Raw genomic sequence first — 15054 nt, forward strand, 5'->3', positions numbered from 1 at the left:
TGTCACACAGAGAGGTGATTGGGGAAGTGGAATTGATGCAGATAGAAGAGTGAGCAAGCAGTAGCCTCACTGCTCAGATGTTTTCTGTCCACAGAGGTGCATTATGCATCGGCTTTTCCTCCTGTCGGCTTTGTAATAAGCTGCCACGCTCACTCCCTACTTTAATGTCAGATGCAAATAAAGCCTCTGTTTCCTTCAAGGGATGAACAAGCCCATCAACATCATCTGTATGCAGTTATGATAAACATGGAGAGCCATGTACTCAGACGCACACACATGTAAAAACACGCTGTATCAGTAATAGGGTGCATCAGCAACTGTTTGGTTTTGTATATGCACAAATGCATACACACACCTGCCTCTCTGCTGTCAGTGTATATGCAGCTAACAAAACAGAATATGGTTCTTTATCTTTTACATTTTTTCTTTTAATCCATAGAGTGTCGAGATGTTAGGTTCCAACTGAGAGGATCTGCATGCTGTATGCTGTCAGCACAGAATTGAAGCCTCACTGTCAGACTGGTCTCATTTTGATCCAAGCAGATTCATTTTGATCTGGTACACTGTGTACCATGTGCAAAAACGGGTGTAGTATGAAGACACTCTGCATGTGTGTGTCTGTGTGTGTTTCTATGCGTGTCCCAGCGGTTGTGATCCCACACCAGAGATATGAAAGCAATTAATCTTGGTTTTAGTCATGGTAGTGCTGATGCACAGAATAGATTTCAACAAAAAGGGAAGGAGGAAAAATATAACTGCATGCTCGACTCCAGTGAATAAATTTATTACCAATGTCTCAAACAAAACCGGTTTTGTCAAGGTACAATTACCTTGACAAAGAACCAATACCTGAAGCTTGGCAATAAATTTCTTCACTGAGCTGTGTGTACAGATACATTTTTCTCTCTTTGTTCATTAGTACTCACACCATAGCCAGCAGTTTGTTTGTAACAACAAAAGACACACACAAATTCAATTATAATATCCATGAAGGGAGAGCCTTTGCATTTACAGAGTTGAAACATTCAGTCAGTTCAATTTTGTCTTGAATGCTCATCATTGCTTAATGTAGATTATACTATGTGTAGTTTCAAGCAAGCAATCTAATTGGTTAAATGTGCATGGGAATGACATGAAAGCATGCTGATTATTTCTACTGATTAACTGGTTACACAGTTTTTTAATTAAATGAAGGTAAACAACTGAAGAAAACAGGACATGTGTATTATTAACAACACAAGTGCATTGTTTACTGTAATAACGAGCACTTGGTTGACATGGGTACACTACATGGATGTGTCTCACACACTGAACTCTGATGGTACTGTACCCACAATCCTGGCAAAGCACTCCAGTTCATGCATTTCTTCTTCAAACACCAGCTGATATATGTAGATGTAGTACTGATCCATACTAGACATCTACTGTAAATGAGAGTCCTGCCCGGCAACAGTCACTGTGGGCTAGTCATTTACTCCACAATGCAGTCATTTGGATGGATGGAAGACTAGTAAATGGTTAACTTAATGTTGTGCTATGGATACCAAGCTTCTGTTAAGACAACAACCCAGTTTAATGTCTACTCTGCTTTTTAGACTCTTAGTCTCTTAGTCTTAGTTTTTGTTGTATGTATTTTTAATAGGTCCATCTCCGGATGAGCTTTGCAGACTAGCTTAGGCTATAAATGCTGTGATATGTGGCATTGGTCCATGCTATATAAATAATAAACATTAAATAAATAAGGGACACTAGGGTGAAATAGATTTGCACCATGTTTCCCTAAAATTAAATTAACTTTTTCCACTAGTGGTACTGACAATCCCTGAGTGTATATAGTCTGCGTACTTCCCTTGTCTCTTTGTCAGATCATCTTCGTCCCTCGTGTCAAGCTCTTTTCCCAGTGTTCTCTTGTGTCTTTTTGGATTTTCTTCCTGGCTTGTTTGGACCTTACATGGATTTTGGATTGAGGACTTGTCCCTGTTGGAATTGTTTGCCTGTGGACTGCTTTTCCTGGTTTGGTCTCTGCCTGCACAATGCAAGCCATGTAAGCCCTTGTGTTTTTTCTTTTGTCATTAAATCACTGAACTACACTAGTCGTGTGTCTGCATTTGGGTCCAACTTCTGCTTTCCTGGTTCCCCGGCTTGACAAACCATGACAATTAGTCTGCCTAAGGTGCTGCTGCTACACTACAACACCGCATCATCAGGGCAGCTGCTCACATAGAGCATTTAATCAGCCCACATCCACTCAAGCATCCACCTGTAGACTTAAATTTCCATTTGGCTGAATGAAATGAAAGCTTATTTTGCACACAACTAAACCAGCTGATGTTAGCTAACACACTACAAAATCTCAGCAATATTTTGATTAATGAGCAATGTAACGTCTTGCTTAACAACACTGACCTTGAAATAGGGCTCTGTTATAACATAGTGCATGAATTTGCATTTTCTAAATCAACAGGTCATAATGTACTGAATTAGAAATCAAATAAAAAATACTTGATATGCTGCTGCATGCCACCCATGTAACTCAATACCATCTCTGCTGACTCACTTATAGTGCCATCAAGTAATTTAAGTATGAATTATTTACACATGCTAGAGTGTTGCATTGAACATCTTTTATATGATCAGTTGTTGAAATAGCACCTAGGCCTAAAAACTTAACACAGAATCAGAAAATTCCAGCTTTTCAGTTGTGTATATTACTTTCCTGGGGTAGTTTTCTTTACAGTCAGCACACAAAAGACAGTTTGGAGAGGGAAGGAAATGCAGGTGGATGTCAGGCAGGTGGTGTCAGGCAGATGATGGCAAAAGAATGTGTTTACTTCAGAATGCTAACCACTTCGATTGCTTTCATCTGCCAGTCGCCACCACATTTACACCAGTCTGCTGGATGTTTAAAAGGTCTTGCTATTCTTCCTCTCCTTCTTCTTGCTAAATTAAAATTTACAGACACACCCAATACAATAACCGCTATGCAACACATTACGGATCTGCATTTACAATTACAAAATAGAGCAGGTGTTGGAACTCAAAATGTGTTTGATTTGACATCAAAACTGTTGTATTTGCACCATTTTTATCCATAGATATGTTGGATGACAAGGATATATTGTGCTTCAAGGCAATGAGAAGCAGGAATGTATGAGGAAGATGGCAGACAAGCACCGAATGCACTGAAGCAGAGGGATCTGCTGGCAGAGCAGCTGTTTTCTAATAGAGAGTAAGAACAAACAAAAGGCTCAGTTACACTTTTCAAAATCAAAGGAAATATATTGATAAGACTAGATTAAGTTATAACAGAACGCTTATAAAAGTTGATGCATTTCTGAAAAACGCAGAAAAATGTTAGAAAAAAGTTGTTAGTTATTTCAAGTTACAGTAGTTACACTCAATGTGCGTTCAAATTTAGTTTTTTCCAGCCAGGGATTTACAAACATTCAATCAAGTAGATCTGAGGTGAACGTGGCTAGTTTAAAGAGTGTTTCAAATAAAATTAAATTTAACTTTCAAATTCATTGGTCAGTGGTACAAGATGCTGCTGTTCTGCTGTGTAGTACTGCAAGAACTTGTATACCAAGGGTTTCTAGAGACAAATTCATATTCTGCTATTCACTTTAGATTTTTTTCTCATTTGGTTCAATTCAAGCCATCAGAAAGTCTAATTAATGCAATTCAACTTTTCTGTGGGCACTATTCTGTACTGCTGACTCACTCAGGCATCTGAAGGCTTTCTTATTTCTTAAGCAGCATGGCTTGCTGACAACTAAACAGTGTCTTGTCTACAAACAGGGCCCTGTTATTGGATTAGCCCAAACCCTTACAACAATCAGACACTGCCAAAAGCAACTCTTCAGCTACAGTAGGGGAGGTAGAGGCAGTGAAAACTACAACGATAGTAGATGCATGTAATACTACGATACTAAAATTGGGTCCCTTCTTCTGAGTGCCTGTATGTGCGAGAGAGAGAGTGTAAAAATACACACATTTGAGCCTAGGGGTGTTGTAGTCAACAGGCAGAGTTGTCATTGAAAATAAAAAAAATAATTTGTGTAGCTACTAGAAAGTTGTGGGTTTGGCAGTGCGTGTGTGAAGAAACACAGACAGAAAGAGAGAGAAGAGAGAGAGAGAAGTCGACTGGGGCATTGACAAATAATTGGCTTTCATGACTAAATACATGCATGAGTCAGGCACAAATAACAAGTACAACTTCAGGAAAATGTCTGATTACATGCGTGTGAGCCGGTATTCATGTGTGAACATACTTGTGTGCATGTGCAATTTCATTTGTATGTCACGTTTTCCTCAGAGGAGTACTCCTACCAATTAATCGCCTTTGAGAGAACAATTTTCAAAAGGGTTTTTAGAAACAGAAAGGCTAAATTTACATTTACAAGGGTTCGATTGAAGGCTCATTTAAATGCGATGAACTTAGAGTTGGGCTCTAAACAAGAGCTAGAGTGGGACAATCTTTGTTGAGTAATGTTTTACTAAATAGAGCCAATGCTAAGGTCATATTGACCTGGTCCACTCTACTCAAGAGCCTACTAATGGAGTAGAGAAACTCACACACTCCAAATACTTTTAATGATGACAGGCCATAGTCAAAAGAAATTAAATTCTGTTTCTGAGCAATGCTTGCTGACCTCTTGAGACCTTGTGTCATCAAGGAAAGGAGGGAGAGAGGGAGGTGAAAAGGAGGGCGGTGGCCTTTAAGAGATAGAAGGAGTAAATGGATGTGAGCCGAGTCATAAAAGGAAGAGAAGAGGAAATAACTCACGTAGGATTTTTGGCAAAAACTTTTAAGTTCTCTAATTGACTTATTCAAGCAATGAGAATGATTTAGTGTGCTATGGTACAGCCACTGCATCTGAGATGATGCTAAACTAGACTGTACCATCCACTAAATCATACACCATGTAATAAAGTACAGCACATGGTGAAGCTGAATAAACACAGGATATACTAGGATTTGGTTTAGATTTTATAACAGATTCTGCTCATTGATTCTGGTTATCAAATTCTGATGCTGTTTATCAGTATATTATTTAAGAAAAGACCCCAGAGTACTGTATGTTGAATACAAAACCACCTTCGTATTTAAAGTAATACTTTGACATTTAGGGAAATATGCTTACTTGCTTTTTCACAGAGAAATAGATTGAGAAGATCGATATCACTCTGTACGGTAAGCCAGCAGCAGGCTAGCTTAGCTTAGCACAAAGACTGGCTCTGTCCAAAACTAACACAATCAGCCTACCAGAACCTTTAAAGCTCACTGATTAACATGTTATATCTCGTTTGTTTAAAGGGCAAGTTCACCCCAAAATCAGAAATACATATTTTACCTCTTACCTGTAGTGCGATAAATAGCAATCTAGATTGTTTAGGTGTGATTTGCAGAGTTTTGTAGTTATGGGCTGTAGAGATGTCTGCCTTTTTTGAATATAATGGAACTATATGGCACTCAGCTTGTGGTGCGCAACAGTAATGTCTCTTTCCAGAAATCATGACCCAAGATAATCCACAACAAGGTCTGTGGATTATAACATGATAACATTATGTTGTATCACACTTTTGAGCACTGGAGCTAGTCTACCTGATTGTTAACACTATACACATACAAGGACACTTACAAGATGTAAGCAGAAATGCATTTGTCCATATGTCAGGAATCACTTAATGGAATCAAATGCATGTTTCTCAACAAATCCCAGGGTCTTATATTTGAGACCAGTTCCAGTTCAGAACCAGTTTTCAGTACCAGACTTTAGGACATACAGAGGTTAAACTGCTATACATTTTCTCATTTCTCATTTTTGCACTGTGGTGAGCCGCTCAAGGACCTTGGGTTGTTAACGAGATAAAGCGAGAGAACAACCACTTCCAACCTATAGCATCAGTAGCTTGCCATAGTGTGTTGTGGTGTCTTGGAGTCCTGCCAGATCATTATGGTCTGTCTGAGCACCTCCAAACGTTGACAAGGGCATGCAGCATTTTACAGCATCCAGCAGCCAAAGAAACAAAAGCCCTGGACACAGAGTAAAACTTAAACTGGACACAAAAGACAAAACTAAACAAGAAACAAAAATTCTCAGGAAGCTTAAAAGGCAGTTCTTTGCGACTCATCTCCAAGTGTACAGCTAGAGTAGCGTCAAAAGTTTTGAAATGAAACAGCATCCGTAATATTCTCTCTGAATTCCCTGAGTGTCTGAAATCAAAAAATATTTAGAGAGAGAGAAGGCACTTAAATAATGCAATACACAGGCTTTCTTGATCTGTCAAAAATATCAGCCAGAAAAGGCTCAGTCAGCATTCATGTTAGACACATCTAAGCCACTAATTTTATCCCAAAAATTAAGATGTTCACAACAGGTTAGTCTTTCACACAAATATAGCATTTGGTTGATTTAGACATTTTTACAATCATGCTATATGTGTGTAGTTTATAATTAATCAGCCCAAAAAGCTCTCATAAGTGAAATCTTTACTTGATGATGGCTGCAATAAATCTAACTAAAGCTGCATTGTGATAAATAATGCATTTTGGTTTTCTGTCATTTTGGGAATGAAATATGCAAACATTAAAATGACTTAAACATAATGTGAGGCTGATGTGCACAGAGTGTTATTGCAGAGCCATAGTGAAACAATTTGAGAATGCAGTTTGTTACCACAATACTCAAGCACTTCTGTTGATGAGTTCAGCTCGACTAGATTTCCCATATGTCTTATTCTCTCTCTCGACTGTAAATCTGATCAGGCTCTGCTCAAAGAACTGCCTAATATCCTCCTACGGCAATCCTGAGGACAAACGCAAACATACATTCATGTACAAACACTAAAGGAAATAGTTATCAGTTTATTTGTATGAAATTGTGTTAGGATGGGCTGAAGAAAATTACATGGTAACTGTTTGAATTTAGCCCTGGTCTCCTGAGGGCTAATTTATGGTAGGATAATGGATGGATGTATTCAGGAGAGGCTGGGTGGATTCCATCTACTGCTGTCCATCAGTTTACCTGGCGCTGCCGAATTGAATAACAAGTTTACACCCACTGTGTAAATTCTCTTTATTGAATCGACCTGCTTTTTTGAAATTTGTCCTTCACAAACAAATCTAATCAGAGCTTTGTCCCTTGCGAAAGGCTGATTTTGCAAAATGAAAGAACACCACTCTGACCGTCATTATTGAATATGAGTGGGAAACATGACGGAGGGACAAAGGGAAGAAGAAGGGCAGAAATAAATTAAAAAACTTTTGAAACCAGTCCTTGTTAGCCCCAGTTGATGGGATACTGTTATATAACTTAACAACATAATATACTGTTCAGAGTCTACTACATGTGTATGGTGTCAGAGATTTGTTAGGTGTTGAAACCTGCAGGGCTGGCAGAACCTCTTGGCCCTCAGAGGGGTTGTCAAGTAATTAATCTGAGAATAGCCAGGGCAGTCCTGAGAAACGAGCCCCACACATCTGACAAAGCTTTGATTGCGAGACAGGCATCTGAAGATGTGAGGGAGATTCTTGTAGCCTCGGCAGGAAGAGCGAGGAGATCAAAGTGGTCTGGCGATGTTCCGACACCGCAGAGCAGGGCTTTTGTTTGCTCTAAACATGTTTTATCTGATGAGGTCTGCTGGCCAATCTCATAGCGTTGTCTTTCTAATCGCCTAATCCTTCCACAGCAGCTGCTGGCTCTCAGGAAAAAACTGACATATACTGAGGTCATCTACTCTCTCCATGTGCTGAGTGTGTTAAAGGTAGTGTACTGTATATGTGTAGACAGATGCGTACATGTATACATAAAGATATGCATTCAAACATGCCCAGTGTGAATGTTTAAATAGATTTAGGGATTTTCGATTAATCTAACCCATTCCTTTAAACCAGACAGTTGTGTTTAATCCAAAGATCGCCAGCGAAAGCGAATGCAGCAGATTGATAAAGCTGATGGCAATTTTAACTTAGACTTGTAATGCAAGGAACAGAGTAGGCTACACCAAAATAAAAGCAGAAATTGCAAATAATATGAAAAAAACATCAGAAGTCAAGATGCAAATAAACATAGGAGCCTAGAGAACATTATCTCAATGATAATCATGATCATTTGTGTAGCATACTTTGCCATATTGGACCCACACGTCCCCACCATGTGCTTAAAACACGTGGTGGGGGTGTGTATTTACCTAGAAATATTTTTGATAGTGATAGATCTGACTTTTATGGTAACATTTTATTGTAGTATTGCTACTGTATAGTATTTGTGTTCATATCAATCATTTTATGCACCAGTCAGATAAATCACTGCAATGTTTCTAAAGTATTTCCATTTAATTTGTATCCTTGTCCTATTGTTTGAATGCCACACAAAGTTCTGACGCAGTTTGGTGAAATGACCTCCTATATCAAAGACTGACAATACTATGAGTGTTGGGACTCCACAGATGAATTAATTCATTTGTGTGATTTTTGACTGAACTTTCATAAGGAGACTTGCATGCTCTTCTGTATTGCAAAATATAGAATACATCTGTGACCCAGATGTCACCAGGTCAATAAAAAGGTCAGCGAAAATTTGTTCTGTCTCTTTCCTCCTGGCTTCGCCTTCAGCACGCAGCAGACGGTTGTCTGCTACCACCACCATGTAACTTTAAGAAGCATGAAGCAAGTTAACGCCAAGCTATTAACTCTGTGAGGACAACAAAGACGAGCGACCGGCTTCCTCCGATCTCTACAAACCGACACTGCACAGCAAAAGGTTCTTCTTCATCATTCTCCCCCGTCTGGCCCGTACACGACAACGGACCGCCAGCTAACGGAGCAGCAACGCTCAAAGCAACCTCTCTTTCCCTCCCAACAGACGATAACGTAACAACTGGGCATAGCATAGAGTAACAGTGTATTTGGCTAAGCACAGGACTGTTTAGTTATTGATGTACATGTACTGATGTGTTTTTCTGAGGTTTTGTTGTTGTGACATGTTTATCTGTTAGGTTAATTTGGTAGCCACATGCAAAGATGATGTTAGTTACGTTATGCTCCACACAGACAGTCTTTGCATGCTAACTAACTCCTTTTAACACTATTATCTAATAGTGTTATCCTAAACAGATCACACATATACACCTCTAATTTAGCTCCCGCTCACATGCTTCTTTGTCGCTGACCACATGTGCTCATCCATGCGAGACATATGTAGAGAGAACAAAGAAACATCCACCCATTCTTTTGCTTGACGCCATTTTACATCCAAGCACCTATCTTGGACGCACACAGACACGTACACACACACACATCCCTTTGTTCTGTCGTTTAGTGTACTTAGAGTTAGTCTTCATATTGTGTGTTTTTCCAACCTCTGCTATGGTGAACTCCAAATCCTTCATTCTGGTTATAGTTATTAATTTAATTATTAATCTGGTTCCAAATTGATAGTTTAGTGGATTTTATGAGACTCAATCAATTAATTGGCTATCATTTCTCTTCTTTAAGAAGAGTGGTGCCCCCAAGGACTTTATTCATTGAAGTTATTTATGATTATCTTTGATAATTCTGATAGCCATAATTAATTGATCACACCTACACAAGTGGATGCCCCCCTTTAACCATTGTGAATCCCAACATGAGCATGAACACATAAAATTTAGCAGCCTCAGACAAATCACTCAACCTGAGGTGCAGCCTGTAGACTGTTTACAGTCTCTCCTTTAACTTGAATTTTGGCTCCTTTAGAGTTTTTCATTTCATTCCCTTATGCATAAGAAATGATAATAACAAAGGTTAAAAAATGTATCAGGTCTACAGGATGGTGAATACAGCAGGCGGTGTGCTGTACCCAACCCAACTACTTCCTGAACTGTGAGTAAAACATGAGAAAAATAGACTGACTTTCAAAGTCTGAATAGCAGATAAATGCAGACAGCTTTTTTCCCCTGAAACTCCACCCCGCACACATAGCTGTCTAAGTGGTGTCTAAGTCTTCAGGTAAGTTTGAAGTCTGAATACTGATGTACCAGAGCACACTTATCCCAACTTTGAATATGGTGTAGCATGTGTGTTACCACCTAAGCGCATTTGTGTAGATGACTATTCAAAATTAGGGAAGATATAGATAGGGAAGACAAATATGTTGTTTTTAATTAAAACTATGCGTTATGGGTTTTACATAGGAACTGTCGTATAATAGTAGTATAGTATATATGCTGCATTTGAAAAATGTGTTTCCTCTATTTAGTTACTCAGATGTAATAGCAATCATAAATAATTGTCTTGCATAATATATACAATATATTTATTGTAGAACTATTGTGTAACTACCTATCGTAGACAGATAAATCTGCTGTGCTGATATGTTTTAATATTTACTTATTGCAGATACAGCGTTATCACTGTAAAGTGTTTGAGGTCATTTAGTGTTACAAGTGTTACCTTGTTTGTTCACCAGAGAGCACTGACAGGTTTATTTTTCAGCTGCAAAGTGTCCCACTAAGTACATATTTTGGTCACAATAAAAAATAATAATAAAGGATTTCTTAACCAAAATGTTTATGTTATGTGTTTAGGTTAAAAAAAAGACAGCTGATATATCATTATCAGATTTTACTCTAAATATTGACAATATCTGTATCAGTCTCATAAACCCAGTATCAGTCGGGCTATAATGTATTGCATCATCATTGTATCATCATCAGAGTATCGTGATAGTGCTGTATTGTTAGTTATCCTGTGATTCCACTACTGTTGAAGATATTGTAGCATATGTGTGTAGCTTGTGTCTCTCTCTCTCTGTGTGTGTGTGTGTGTATGTGTGTGTGTGAGAGGAGGGAGACTCTGACATCTTCCCACATTAAAAAGGTGAACCTGACAGAACTATTGAGCTGTGGCGGCCATGAATTGTTAGATAAAGACGTAGAAGGAAGAAAAGCAGCAGTGAGATACACCTTGTACGGGAAAGAAAAAGGCAAACACTGGTGGATAAGATGCACTGAGAGAGGAGAGATATGTTTCAAGTGCTTTTGGATTGAGTGTTACACTAGTTGCAATGTGTGAGTGTATGTGTGTGTGTCTATGCCTATACTGCCATCCATACGTTTCTCCCTATACATCAACCAGCCCTGCATTAATTCACCTTTTTTTTCCTATTTATTCCATCTAAGCCACTGAGGAGGAGGAAGGAGGAGGAGGAAGGAAGCTATGACCCAGTTTTATTTCCTCCAAAGGAAACAGACGGAGCAACAGAGAGAAAAATGAAGTGAGAGCAGAAGAAGAGGAGCGGGGAGTATCACCCTGAATGAGAACAGAATGTAATGAGGGCTAATTTCCATACATGGCTCTACATCTTCTGGCCTACCCGCAATGATCACCACCCCAGTTCGGTCAAACCAGTATATGGAGGCAATCTCTCCTCTGAACATTGTTTGCATACAAGACTCATAGGGCCAGATTTACTAATGCCAGGCTCAGACTACACAATATTTCATTCTGTTAAGATGGTCACTGTGTGAGATGAGGCGATTATAAAGTTATAAATTCTTGCAGTGACCCCAACCAATCATAGCTCGCCATCTTTCACGTCCTGCGTGATGTCATCGGGAAGGAGGTGCTAGGAACCGACTTCCCAGAACAATAATGTAAATAAAAATGGAATTTGTGACCATCTATACCAGTATACCTAATAATACAAGAGTATATTTGTATACAGAGGCATAATTAAATGGTCTAATGGTAGTTTATAATAAGAACCACTCCACACACCAACCAAGAAAAATCCCTCATGTGCATCAGTAAGCTGGTACATGATGTCAAGAACACCAAGGTACTGTAAGCAGTTCCTTCCTTGGAGCAACATACCAAAGGTTTTTGTAGGCTTCTCATGTAAGCTGCTTTAGAGCACAGAACATCTGTTTACGTCAGCAAAGAGACACTTGACTGAGATGGAAAGGAGGCGATTTATCCAGTGTAACACAAACCAATGTTTGGTTCAGGCTTCACAGAGACATGATCAGAGGGATAATCTTAGTAAGGAGCTGGCAGCCATATTTGGGAAATTTGTGGAAATTAAATGCAGTGGATGTTGTGTTAAAAATAACAAAGAAACTTTCGTAACTGGAACAGTACCCCTTTAAATCACTGATGAGTTTCAGCTGCTCATTTGCTCCACTCTCAAGAGGAAAAAATATGTTTGAAAGGAGAAATTATTTTGTAACTGTTGGCTTAAATCAATTATTTGTGTTATAATTCATGAATGTGGTTCTGTTGTGTAACATTTGACAATGTTCTGCCTGCATTACTAAAGTAGGAAGGTTTTAAAGGGTTATTGTAAAATGTGTGGGCTTTAAGATTTTTATAGACTTTCAACTGTGGCTGTCACTAATTTTGTACACACACACTACAAACAAACTAATCCAACCTCTCTGAGCAGAAAGCCTTTTTTGGCTGTACTTGCTCTCAGTATAGGACTAAACACTGTTTTACTGTTCTAATTTTATGGTCCTGATGCTTAGTATTTTGAATAGCATAGCATAGCATGGCATGTGCATGGCATAGTCTAAATAAAACTTTACTTCTTAATCCCTTTAATGCTCATAAGTAGTCAGTGCCACCATCACTTTTTGAGTGGGGTTGTCTGCATTTAATAGATACTGGTCAAATATGAACAATGTACATTAATAAAAGATAAACTGTCAACAGATGTTGGCAGAGATTTTGACTTGTCAAACAGGTGTAACTTAATAATAGCTGCATTCCATTTAGATGTGCATGCTGGCTCACTGGCATGGCTTACTGGCACACCTAAATGGTATGAAGCCATAAATGTTGTTGGTTATACCTGTTTTTCCAGCTAACACAAGTCAAAACTTCTGCTGTGAAAACGGTCTATTAGAGGAGTTTCTAAGGGTAGTTAAAGAGCAACTTAATTTTCTGATTTAACTTTTCACCTTTTTGCAGTGATGCAGAAGTGTACTCTAGGGTACGGAGTGATATCATTGTGATGGTGGGTGTGGTCAGAGGTGCAATAGACGTGAAACGTTCAACCAGCCTGGTGTTAAGTTGCTTTTTTAAACTCTATTCCCAAACACTTTTATTCACTGAATGTTCTATCATGTAAGGATGCTGATGGTGAGATTAAACCTGCATTAATCAATATATTGGCATTAACATTGATTAAAACTAAAATAACTAATGTGAAGAGCTACCAATGATACCAGAATTTGAGAATTAACACCGAACTCTGTAGTTCTATGAAGCTTTTTCCTCTTTTTGCTTATTGCTTTGAGTTTATGGTGTGTACATTCAATGTATGGTTGAGTCTGAGCCACTCTCATCAATCCTGTAGTCAGCAGTTTCCAGCAATAAAGCTCTGATAAATCATGTCTATGCTAACTGCACAGCACCAAAGAGCAGACAGATAATGCTACCAAGTGGCTGGTGATGAAAGTTGAGCATTTATCAGCTAAAGAGCCAGATATTTCCGCTCAGGAGTTGGTGGAGACCGAACCAGAGCTAAAAAGAGAGTGGATATTATGCAAAGTGGTAATAGGCAACCTGACTTACCTTCATCAGGTTACCAAAAACACGTCTCCAAATAAACATTAATGTTATTCTGTGTCTGCTGAATGTGAAAGTAGGCAAGTGTTTGCTAAAGAGTCAGCCCTAACGACTTTATAAGCCAGGTATATGGTGGCAGCTGTGCATCTGTCAACTTGTTTTGATGTTTGATTGCCCCCTAGTGGCCTAAGATCCATTCAAGTGTGATATGTTTGGAAGTTTGTTTTCTGCCATCATCATGTGTGATGTGTGTTGGTCACTTTCCCACTAGAAATTATTAAGGATTGAACCCTGAAACTACATCAAACTACATCATGCCACATCAAATGTCAATAGGTATGGCATTCAGTAGCACATGCAGTAAAGCACTTTTTTCATGTCTAAGAAATGATTTATACAATGTAGTTAACTGATTTTAATGGTTTGATTGCTTGTTTAGTGAGTTGCTTGTTTTACTTTAAAAGGTAATAGGTCATCTAAATCCAAACAAAATGATGGGTGAGTCCTCCATAAATAAAAGAGGAGAGTTGTTTTTGTGTCAGACCATTTGTAGTATGTTGGTGAACAGGTCTTTGAATGCAACATCAAAAACTGCAAAAAATGTAATTTATAAATGTAAGGGTTTCCAACCGTACATATTTAGCAGCCAGGTGTGATCTCTGCCTGGTTTGTAACGCACTATTTCTCATAAAGGGCCACAGGATATGAGGTCCAGATCTAGTGAGCTTTAAAAAGGTCATCGTTTATCTACTCTGCTCCTGTGCAGCTGTACAAACTTATGGGGCATGCACAAACAGGTCAGCCATTATGAGAGAAAAGTGGCAAATGCAACTCACTACAGATTAAAATGCAATTTATCCTCTATAAGCAAAACTAAAAAGGTCTTACTTGGTATCTGACATATCTGAGAAACTTTCCCTTGCTTTACTGTATGTGCATAAAAACCACAGCTCAGAAAGATAGGCATTCCTCATGAAAGGTCACCTCATTACTGTTCCCACATTAAGCAATCTGATCAATCTGGTCAATTTAATGCTATTCTGACCTTTGTTTCTATTTCTTGTTGGTTCTGCAACAGTGCACCTATAGGCTAGTTGGTACTAAGCTGACATATCCACCAAAAATACTCAACTGCACTCGGGGGTGCTATTTATCCATCAAGATTGGTTTGGTGCGAGTTGCCGAGTTTTGGAGATATCAGCCGTAGAGATGTTTGCTTTTTTTGAATATAATGGGACTATATGGCACTCGGCTTGTGGTGCTCAAAGTGCCAAAAAATACATTCGAAAAACTCAACAGCAACATCTCTTTCCAGAAATCATGACCCAGTTATTCAAGATAATCCACAGATTTGTTGTGAGCAGTTTCACGTTGTGAGCAGTTTCACGTTGGAACTATTTTATTTCTACCGATAGTTCCCACATGAAAGCCAGTTACAGTCACACAAGCTATTTTCCTCACCAATCTGCAGACTTTTACGACCAGTGTGGCCACATCAC

General features: G+C 38.7%; 1 protein-coding gene across 3 annotated transcripts in view; it reads right to left on the reverse strand.

Moving 5' to 3' along the window:
• Window positions 1–15054, reverse strand: part of slc12a5a (solute carrier family 12 member 5a) — a 165777-nt gene that overhangs the window by 104498 nt on the left and 46225 nt on the right. The gene's annotated exons all lie outside the window — the stretch shown is intronic.

The sequence above is a fragment of the Siniperca chuatsi genome, linkage group LG2 (genome assembly GCF_020085105.1).
Source record: "Siniperca chuatsi isolate FFG_IHB_CAS linkage group LG2, ASM2008510v1, whole genome shotgun sequence".
NCBI classification, from domain to species: domain Eukaryota; kingdom Metazoa; phylum Chordata; class Actinopteri; order Centrarchiformes; family Sinipercidae; genus Siniperca; species Siniperca chuatsi.